A 10241-nucleotide genomic window follows, 5' to 3' on the forward strand; every position below is an offset into this window, starting at 1 on the left:
GACTCTGAGTGATTGCAGTGATATTTAGCTACAGTAACAGTGACAATGACAGCATAGACCTCTGTCTTCTGGGAAACTAATGCTTGGAAACTCATTTTCATTGTATAAGTATGGAAGTTTTGTTTATTCCCAAAAGTGAACAGGATTCTGTTTCAGTGTAATGCTGCTAATTTTATTCTGCAAGTAATATTACAAGGAGAAGGTCTCACTTTGAGTAAGCTCTCAGTGGGCATTCTGCAATCCATTACATTACGCAAGACTTAAATACTGTTTCTACACAAAGGATGCAGTATGCCAGGGGTTCAAGTACGCAAATATGCCTAAAGCCTTGATTTCAGTTATTTGTGCAAGCTAGCAGAGGACATTTTGTTACTGATAAGAACAACCCACATTCCTGATTAATCTTGAAGACCTCGTCTTAAGCTCCTTTTCATGGCCTTCTAGTCTCTTTTCTGGTAAACATATTTATAATCCATCTGGTAATATATGACTTCAGAAAGTATTGATCTGCAACCGTAGGCTAAATTGGAAAGAGGAATACAACCATAGCCTATCAACCCTGACAATAAAAGGTGATTTATTTTTGAAGTGCTCCAGTGCATCTCCTCTGTCACCTTCATTCTCTGTCTCTTCTCCATGTTTCCCCTTTCTTGCTAATTCCCCGATTGACTTCTTGCATCTATTCTGGACTCCATACATGCTGACATTGCAGCCTCCCTCTGCTCTCTCTATTTCTCTCTCTTCCGCCAGCCTCTTTCTCTTCTCTCCCCTGTCAGCCTTCTTACACTCTCACCACCAAGCCCCACTCCTCTCTCTGTAACTCTGTAAAACAAAAAATCCTATCCCCTCTTTGGAGTTAGCCCTTCTCACTGTACCCTATTTGTGTGTGGGGAAAGTTGTTGGGGGGCGGGGGGTGGGGAGTGGAAACAAAAGGGATGCACACTTGCTCCTACCCTCTTGGCACCATCTTGGAAAATAGCAGCAGCTGACCTTTGCTTTTACTTTACTCCTCACATCCATTATGACACAGCTTCGTAATAAGGCCCCTGTGTGAGTACCGATGGCAAAGGATTAGATAATCAAACTGCCCACATTTCTGGGCCTGGCAAAAAAGCAAACTATATTGGTAGCTTTTATTTATTTAACAAATTTATATAATTGCGTAATTAGGAAAACTACAAAAGTGCTTTATAATAAAACAGGCATAAAACCTTCAAACAATCTAAAGCAGTTTTTTTTCTATTTTCCTATGGAAAAGTGCCCCAGTAAATTGCTCCTGCATTTTGGACAGGGACTTTCTCAGGCAAACTTACATGAGTAGCTTGAATTAAGTAACTGCGCCTCCTGATTTTACAGCTGCAAAGACTCATTACCTACCGTCTCACATTAGCATTATTAACCTTGACTAACACACAAATCTTTTCTGCTACAGGGAAGATTCATCCTTGAAGGATTCTTCTCTTTCTCTTCTTCTTCTTCTTCTTTGCTGATCTCCTAAAAGCAAAATAATGATTTGCTGTTTATCAGAAACAATAAGGGGTGAGCAATGAACATGATGGGTATGAATGATGAAGAAATAGCAGATTTACCCCTGCAAACCTGGCAGAGGGAACATCTCCAGGCATTCACTCAACCGAACGTGACAGGAAGAGACGACCTCCAAGTCCAACCTGTGGGATAGGAATAAACTTGACAACTGTCCTTTTTTCAGGACTGTAAACTGGTTACTTTCAAATCCATTCTATTTTCATTATTTTTTTATTAAATTGGGTGCCTTCCGCCCAGAGCAGCGAGTGCTCCACTGACATCTGGCCCAGTCATTGTATTTCTCCGTCGGGCCCTTTCCAAAGCCCCAATCCCATTTCCACATTTTATTTTATCCTTTCCTAAAAAAAAAAAAAACAAAAACCCACGGCAGCAGCAAATAAAAAAAACCAAATCGGACACCTAAACCCGACTCCAAAGTCGGCGACCACGGCGGCTCCAGCAGGAGAGGCAGCAGCAAGAGCAGACAGACTGGGGAAACTGTCGGAGCGGTCAGGACCACCACAGCTCGGCGCGGGGGAAGGACACAGCAACTTTCAGTCCCTCCTGTCACTGCCTGCTGCCAGTTCCCCCCAATTCCCGGCATCAGCGGCGAGAACAGGAGCTCAGCGAGGCAAAAAGCAAGCTGTGCCGTGCCTCTCCTATATCAGAGCGACCTGAGGCCTCTGGTCCCCAGCCAGGGAGTGCAAAGCTTGCTTCGGGGCACAATCTCCCCTCAAGCAGCCAAGGAGCAACCAAAATAATAAAAAAAACAACCCAGGCAGCAAGAAACAAAACAACACCAAATGCAGAGTTCAGAACTCAGGCTCCAGAAGAAGCGGCTGCCCACAGAAGCCCAAACGTCCTCTCCAAAAGGAGCTCACTGATGCCCCACCTCAGCCTCAGGGAAATAATTGTTTTCTTTTATTTATTACATGAAGATGGATCCTTCTTCCAATTTATGAAGGAAGATCTTTTGGCTAAAATAGCCTCTTTCACCTCACCTTTTAACCATGACGGTAATCGTTTTTCCTTCCTTCCACCTTTCTTAATGCGTGGAATACATATGGACTGCGCCTCTAGGATTGTTTAAAAATACAATGTCCATGCCTGTTGTACACTTAACCTTTGCAGCTGCACCTTAGTTTTTTTCTATTTTCCTCATTTTATCAAAATTTCCATTTTGAATATTTAGCATTAGAGCTGCAGATTTACTTATTGTCCCCCTTCCAGTTATTAGTTTAAATTTGGTCATGTTATGATCACTGTTGCCAAGTGGCCCCACCACAGTTACCTCTCTCACCAAATCCTGTGTTCCACTAAGAATTAAATCTAAAATAGCTCCCTCTCATTGGTTCTTGAACCAATTGCTCCATGAAGCAGTCATTTATTACATTCAGGAACTTTGTGTCTCTAGCAAGTCCTGATGTTACATTTACCCAGTCAATATTGGGGTAATTGAAATCTCCCATTATTATTGCACTGCCAAATTGGTTAGCTTCCCTGATTTCTCTTAGCATTTCATCATCTGTCTGACCATTTTGTCCAGGTGGACGGTAGTATACTCCTATCACTATACTCTTACCCAACACACATGGGATTTCTACCCATATTTCACACTGTCCGGATATTGTTATGCACATAAGTCTGGTCAGAGAAATACTGATCCTAAATGCATCAGGGTAAAGTTTCACGCTTAAGTTTACACATGGATATTAACTGGAGATGTATATTTATTTATTTATTTTTATTTATTTAGGGTTTTTCTATACCGGCATTCGTGGTTAGAAACCACATCATGCCGGTTTACATATAATGTGTGTAAGTCCAGGAAAAGTTATGCATTTTCTGTCCCTGGCTAAATTTGATTATCATCAACTCTGTAAATGCTGACCTCTAAAAATGAATGGAGCTGATTTTCCACTGCCCCAATCAAAGTACTGCCTGAAAGTTTCTTTAAATCCAGGCATCCAAGCAGTCTTAGCAAGGAAGGTATGGAAGCAGACTGGGTGGCCGAGCTGGGTCTTGCTCTCAGGTTCATATTCTGTGCATAGGAAGGTTGCCTGCTGCCTCAGATAAGGAATCAGCGATGATGTGTGCATAACCAGAGCTCACTCACCTGGCTTTCCTTTATCTTCCAGGTACCCGTAGAGGAAGAAGCCCAGGTGGATAGAAGCGAACACGAGGGAGTAGATAATGAAACGGAAAATGGTGGAGCTCCAGAAGTGCTCTGAACCTGCAAACGACCGGGACTTTGTTACTGAAGGCTTCCTCACAGCTCAGTGCTGCTGCTGCTGCCTTAATCTAAGAAACCGCTGCATTCCTCTAAATAGAAGCTTTCCCGAGACTCTGCATTATCCCACCCAGTACAGGTCTTACTCCCAGGTTTCCTTTCTTCTTTGTCCCAGATATAAAATATTTCATACAAGCAGGCTTTATGTTTCAGCCTTACTGCTCAGTTTCCTTTATTTTCAAGCTTTTTGTTTCTCCTTGAATCACTTTTTTAATGTAATCTTTTAAGGAAAACACACTCTGCCAGCTTTTCAGTCTGGCTCCATCTCGGAAAGGTGCCGTAAGATGCAGAAAGATTTACAAGAGGAGACGGGAAAGGAAGTGGAGTAGGGAGCTCTCAGAAACAAAGGATTCAAGCAGGTGAAGTAAAAGATGATGTTGCAGTAGGAAAGAGGAGCTGCTTTGCTGAAGTATCAGGGCAAGCACGTACGGAAAGAGCAGAAATGCTTTCTGAGGTGGCACCAGGGTGGGGGTGGCGCTCCCCATCGAGAGACGTTTGCAAGGAATGCGGGTCCCTGTTCTTCAGGGATGTGAGCAGAAAACATTTTCACTTCAGTTCATTCATTCGTTTCAGTTGGCTCAGTGATTCATTTCACTGGGTTTGGACCCTCAAAATGTGTTTGTTTATCCCATTTCATCTTTAGTTTTCCATTAAAGTCATAGGGGGAAGCAATGCGCTCTACTTTGGTCTCTAAAATTAGGGGTTTCCATCCCAAAGCACTGGAAAAAAGTGGCATGGAAACACCTCGAGGTATTGAGAAAGGGGCAAAAGGCACCAACAGCCCCAAGTTACTGTGAGAAGGACAAAACAGCAGCAACGCTGGCATCAGCCGCCCAAGTCAAGTCACTGCACGAGGGGTAAAGCAGGAGGGGCCCGGGAGTTTAAACCTCAAAGCGTAGGTGTAGAGCAAGGCAGCAAGAAAAGTGGTATCAGCACCCCGAAACACGGAGGGGGTAACTTTGAAGGAGGGTGCGTGCATGCGTATACGCGTCAGAATTTTACATCCTGCGTGCCGCCGTTGCATGCACGCTATTTAAAATACGCTCCAAATTTTAAGCACCTACTCAAGCCAATCTTCTTTCCGATTCTTCCACAGGACGTTGCTGGTTTTAGCTCGTGCGTGCGGGAGGATTTTAAAACGGGCTTGCGCGAGGGTCATTCCCAGTTTTACAGTTTGCACAGTCACTATTGAGGTCTTCCAGACCCCTCCGGTTCTTCATCCTGAAAGCTCCCCAGTTGATCTGGATCCCTCATCCTGTCGTGTGAGCCCTAAAAGTCGAGATCTGCAGACTTACTCCCCATCAGGAGCAGCAGTAAAGTTATGTGGATGACAAGCCTATGTGTGCCATGCTGAGCCTTTTTAAAATACAGAGTTACACATATATAAGTTTAGGCCCCGCCCTGTAATGCCCATGCCCCTCCCCTTTTTTACTCTCTTATTTTTTAGGTGCGTCCGGCCCACAAATGCGCATATGTGGGCATTTTTGCTCGAGTAATCTTTTGAAAATTAACCTAAGAGTGAGGGGTCAGGCAGGAAAAAGAGTGACATCAAATCCCAAAGCTCTGAGTGCCGATTGAGGCAGCAAGAAGAGAGTGGCTTTAAGTGATAACGAAATAAAATGTATTTGGAAAACTTAGGGGAGTTCTGGCACGGGACAAAACTTCTCTGGATAATTTGTCCAGACAGCACGTATATTCAGCATTAATGTGCTATATTTAGGAGAGCTCCAGAGCAGTCCTGAAGTTATCCAGATACAATTACCGGGATAACCTTAACCAGCTCTATTCAGCTAACAATAAAGAAGGCAAGAAGGGTTATACTCCAAACCCCTACCCTGAAAATAATTAAAACAATTAATTAAAAAAAAGTAGTGAGTTATAGCCCCCTCCCAACCCCACCATGCACTCCTCGCAACCAGAAAAATGCCGGGGCCAGGATCCCCCCTGTCCCCACTTATCCGGCCCGGTGGGGATACGCAGGTGAGGCCTAGGACCAGGCCAAAACCTCATCCTTGCATAGGTCAAGGTAGGTCACTGTGACCTCGGCCTCAGCCTATGCAAGGCCGAGGCCTCAGTCTCAGCCCAGGCTGGAGCCCGGGCCCAGTTCAATGTTTTGGCCCAGCCTGGAGGCCAGGTCCCATTGCTGGAGCCTCACCTGGACTCAGGCCTGATGCCAGGGCCCAACCTGGAGGATGAGTCCTGATGCTGGGGCCTCAGCCCAGATCCAGGCCCAATGCCAGGGTCTGACACCTGGGCCTCACCCTAGGCCAGATACTGGGCCCAGGCCTGACACCACAGCCCAGCCCGGAGGTCGGGGGGGTCTGAAGCATGGGCCTCAGCCTAGGGTCATGCCTAGGCCTCCCAGCTCTGACTACGACATCCTCTTTAAACTGGTGTCATCCACTGGGCTTGCACTGAAGTGAAGTAACCTTGGCGCATTAACTCCAGTGGATTTTGATGAAAGACACGAGCGAAGCGGACAACTTCAGTTTACGGAGAAAAATGAAAGAAGCGGATACTGCCTTCACTGCTCCGAGGCCTAGTTCTGGCCCTGTGCCTGACCTTAGAGCAAGGCCCAGGCATTGGGACCTGGCCCCCAGGCAGGTCCCGGCTCAGGCATGAGGACTTGGCCTCTAGATTGCGCCCAGGTGTTGGGTGAGGGCCTGGTGCCAGGACCTGACCTTGGATCTGGGTCCAGCTCAAGACCCAGGCATCAGGAACTGACCTCCTGGCTAGGACCCAGAATCAGACCAGGGTCTGGCTCGAAACCCCGGCATTGGAAGACGGCCTCTGGGCCATGCTACAGGATCAGACCTGATCCAAATCCTGACCTATACTGAGACACAGGCATCGGGACCCGGCCTCCAGATCGGGCCCCAGCATTGGGCCTGGGTCTGGGTCAAGGCCCCAGCATCCATACCAGGTCTCCAGGCTGGGCTGCGGTGTCAGGCCTAGACCCAGGCCCTGGCTTAGGCCAAGGCTGAGGACCATGCATCGGGACTATATCTGGCAGCTTTTTCGGATTCCCGATGGATCCAGTAAGTGAATTTTTGGGGGATCTCAGGTCTCGGCTGAAGCCCCTGTGTTGGTCCAGGCCTAGCCTGAGACTATGGCATCGAGCATGGACCTAGGCCATGGCATCTGATTTGGGCCTCTTTGTACGCCTTAGGAGAGGCCTTGACTTTGGGCCTGGGCCTAGGCCTAGACCGAGGGGTCGCGCTCGTGCACAGGTCACGGCCCCTGTTTTGGGTCTTGTCCTATGCCCTATGCTAGGCCCTGGCCTCAGTCCTAGGCCTAGGTCCGATGCATTCTTTTTAAACAAATGTAACAAATAAGGTTTGTTTCATTCATTGGGCGCTCAATACATTTTGGGGGCCCCAGAATGAAATGAATTGCCCTTACACAGCACGTTTTGCACATTTGTTTAATACAAATGCACATCCCTAGGAGGTGCTGAGCCCTTGAATATTGATCTCATGGAGGCCTGGCCCCTCTGGGGTTATATTTCTCCTGCATAAATGAAAGTTTCTTACCTGAGCAGATGACTCCGGCATCCTGGCTGTGATCACATGGATAGCGTCCCGCCATCACCGATCCACACTGAGAAAAACGAGTTTCATTCCCACTGCAGAAGAAAACTGCCTTCAGCCACACTGGACCAGGGCCGGGCTTGAAATGAGCACCACGTGGCGCCTCCACTGCAGCTCCGCACCCCAGCTCTCTACACACCACGGCAGCATCCTCTATGTCCCATCGGTAGTCACAGACGGTGCCCCAGGTGCTCCTGTAATTAACCTCTACTCTCCCAGCACAGGAGCTGCCTCCATCCACCAGCCTCACTCCGGAAATACCTAATAAAGACAAGACATTTATTTATTTATTTATTTATTTATTTTATATACCGACATTCGATCGAGATATCACATCGGTTTACAGGAAACAGAAAAGGGCGGGATCCGCCCTATTTTACATTATAACATGATAACAATCATAACATGGTAACCAGTATAACAAATATACATGGAAAAAATAAAAATAAGATTATAGCATATAACATATATACATTAAGACTTGGTAACAATATAATTTAGGTATCAGGATTGGTAGAGGTGGGGGGGGGGGTGGGGGGGAGGGCGGGATGCATGCGGGGGATTGCGATGTGGCGAGGGTGTGATGCGATCGGGCAGGTTAAGGGTCTGGAGGGAAGGCTTTTATAAACAGCCATGTTTTGAAATGTTTTTTAAAGACTTGCGATGAGGGTTCATTTCTGAGCTGGGGGGGGGAGGGAGTTCCATAGGGTAGGGCCTGCTATTGATATGGCTCGTTTGCGGGTTGCGTTGAGGTGTGCAGTTTTGAGATTGGGGACGGAGAGAAGGCCAGTGTTGGTAGACCTGAGAATTCTTTGTGTGGGGTATGGGTGTATTGCGGTGTTTAGCCAGTTCATTTTGTTGTTGTTTATTTTTTTGTGTATGAGGATGAGGGTTTTATATTGGATTCTTTGTGTGATGGGTAGCCAGTGGAGTTCTTTGAGGGTGGGTGTGATGTGGGAGGATTTTCTGCTGTTAGTGATGATTCTGGCGGCGGCGTTTTGAAGAACTTGGAGCGGTTTGATGTGGATTTCTGGGAGGCCAAGGAGGAGGGAGTTGCAGTAGTCAAGTTTTGAGAAAATAATTGATTGAAGGACTGTTTGGAAATCGTGTGCTTGGAGAAGGGGTTTGAGTTTTTTCAGTGTTTGAAGCTTGAAGAATCCATCTTTAATCGTATTGGAGATGTGGCATTTAAGGTTAAGTTGGCTGTCGATTGTTACGCCTAGGTTTCTTGTGGAGGGTGTGAGTGAGATTCCTGAGATGTTTGGGACCCCCGGGTTGTTTGAGCTTCCTGAGTTGTTTGAGGGGGTGCAAATTGAGGGATGAAGAGGGACGGTCATCGTGGATGTGAAGGATTTCTGTTTTGGCTTGGTAGTGGCAGAGTGATAGTTGAGAAAGCAGGTGGGATAAGACATGACAAGAAGTCTGATATCCTACTCATCACAAGTCATTGTAACTAAGGCAGAGCAAGCCTTTTGCCGGGCAGTCTACATGGTAAAGGGTTGCACTGTTTAGAGCTTCTGAATCCTGAGAACTTGTTAAGTCTATGGGTGGGATTCTCTACTAGGGGAAGCAACTGCTTCTACACCGTAAGGGATCTGTCGCACAGTCACTCAAATAAGAGTCTTCACAACATAGGAAGAGTAACTTTAAAACAAACGCACCTGTGCCCATCTACGTGCGTATGCACGCACATCGAAGGAACTCGAAATCGTGCAGGCAATTGCACGTGCATTTGTGCTCTTCATTTTAGGCAGTTACTCGAGCAAATATAACTTGGGTATCTTCCTTAGGACTTGTCAGCTTTAACTCACCGCAGATGAGCGAATTTTATAACCCGCTCGTGTGAAGGACATTCCCAGTTTTACCAATAGGTACAGCAGTTTTGCCCACACCCCTCATCCCATTATTTTAGGTCTAAAAATTGATTTATGCAGACTTATACCTCATCCTGAGCAGAAATAAACAGGTGCGGATAAAGGCCACACATTCTATGGCCGCCAATTTAAAAAAACAGATTTACATGCCTAACTCTTGGACCCAGCCCTGAACATTCCTAACACGACCCCAACTCTGCCCCTCTTTCTTTTCTCGTGCATGCATATTTACGCATTTAACATACGACTTTTAAAATGCAAGTTGCTGACATTAAAAGGCCCATATATACTCATAAAATTCACCCCAAAGAGTTTTTCCAACTGAATAAAATGTTTCTCACAGGACAAGCAGGATGGTAGTCCTCACATATGGGTGACATCACAGGATGGAGCCCAATCACGGAAAACTTCTGTCAAAGTTTCCGGAACTTTGACTGGCCCCGACTGGGCATGCCCAGCAAGGCACTAACCCTGCAGCCAGTAAGGGACCCCCTTCAGTCTTCTTTTTTCCGCGCAGCAGTAGCTTCGCGGTTAAGGAGCTCTCCAGAGATTCCTGACAGGAATTTTCCTCACGGAACTACTAAAAGTTAATTTGCTCCACGGGGTTCCTCCTCTAACTTTTTCAAGCCGTGGTACTCCGGTAAGTTTTACCTGTTTTTCCGTCGATTGCCGTCGAGTTTGGCCCCCGCGGCCTACTGGCCGTTGACTGTACCGTGGCTCAATTTTTTCCATGGCCATGGCATTGGGGTTCCGTCGGTGCCCGGACTGTAATCGCACCATGTCCATCACAGACCCCCATAAAGTCTGTGTAATGTGTATTGGACGAGAGCACGATGTCTTGACCTGCACCAAATGTGCTCTAATGACACCAAAAGGTCTCAAGGCCAGAATGGAGAAGATGGAACTTCTCTTCTGTGCTCAAATTCCGACTCCATCCATTGCATCGACGTCGTCGGAACC

At 46.6% G+C, this 10241-nt stretch overlaps 1 long non-coding RNA gene across 1 annotated transcript; it reads right to left on the reverse strand.

Annotated features, from left to right (window-relative positions):
- Positions 1 to 1114: 1114 nt before the first annotated feature.
- LOC115082590 lies at positions 1115 to 7663 on the reverse strand. The gene is made up of 2 exons (XR_003854203.1): positions 7351 to 7663; positions 1115 to 1494 (listed from the first exon to the last, which is right to left on the reverse strand). It is a non-coding gene; the product is annotated as an uncharacterized LOC115082590 (long non-coding RNA).
- Between the last annotated feature and the right edge of the window lie 2578 nt (positions 7664 to 10241).

This window comes from Rhinatrema bivittatum, chromosome 1 (genome assembly GCF_901001135.1).
Source record: "Rhinatrema bivittatum chromosome 1, aRhiBiv1.1, whole genome shotgun sequence".
Classification (NCBI taxonomy): Eukaryota; Metazoa; Chordata; class Amphibia; order Gymnophiona; family Rhinatrematidae; genus Rhinatrema; species Rhinatrema bivittatum.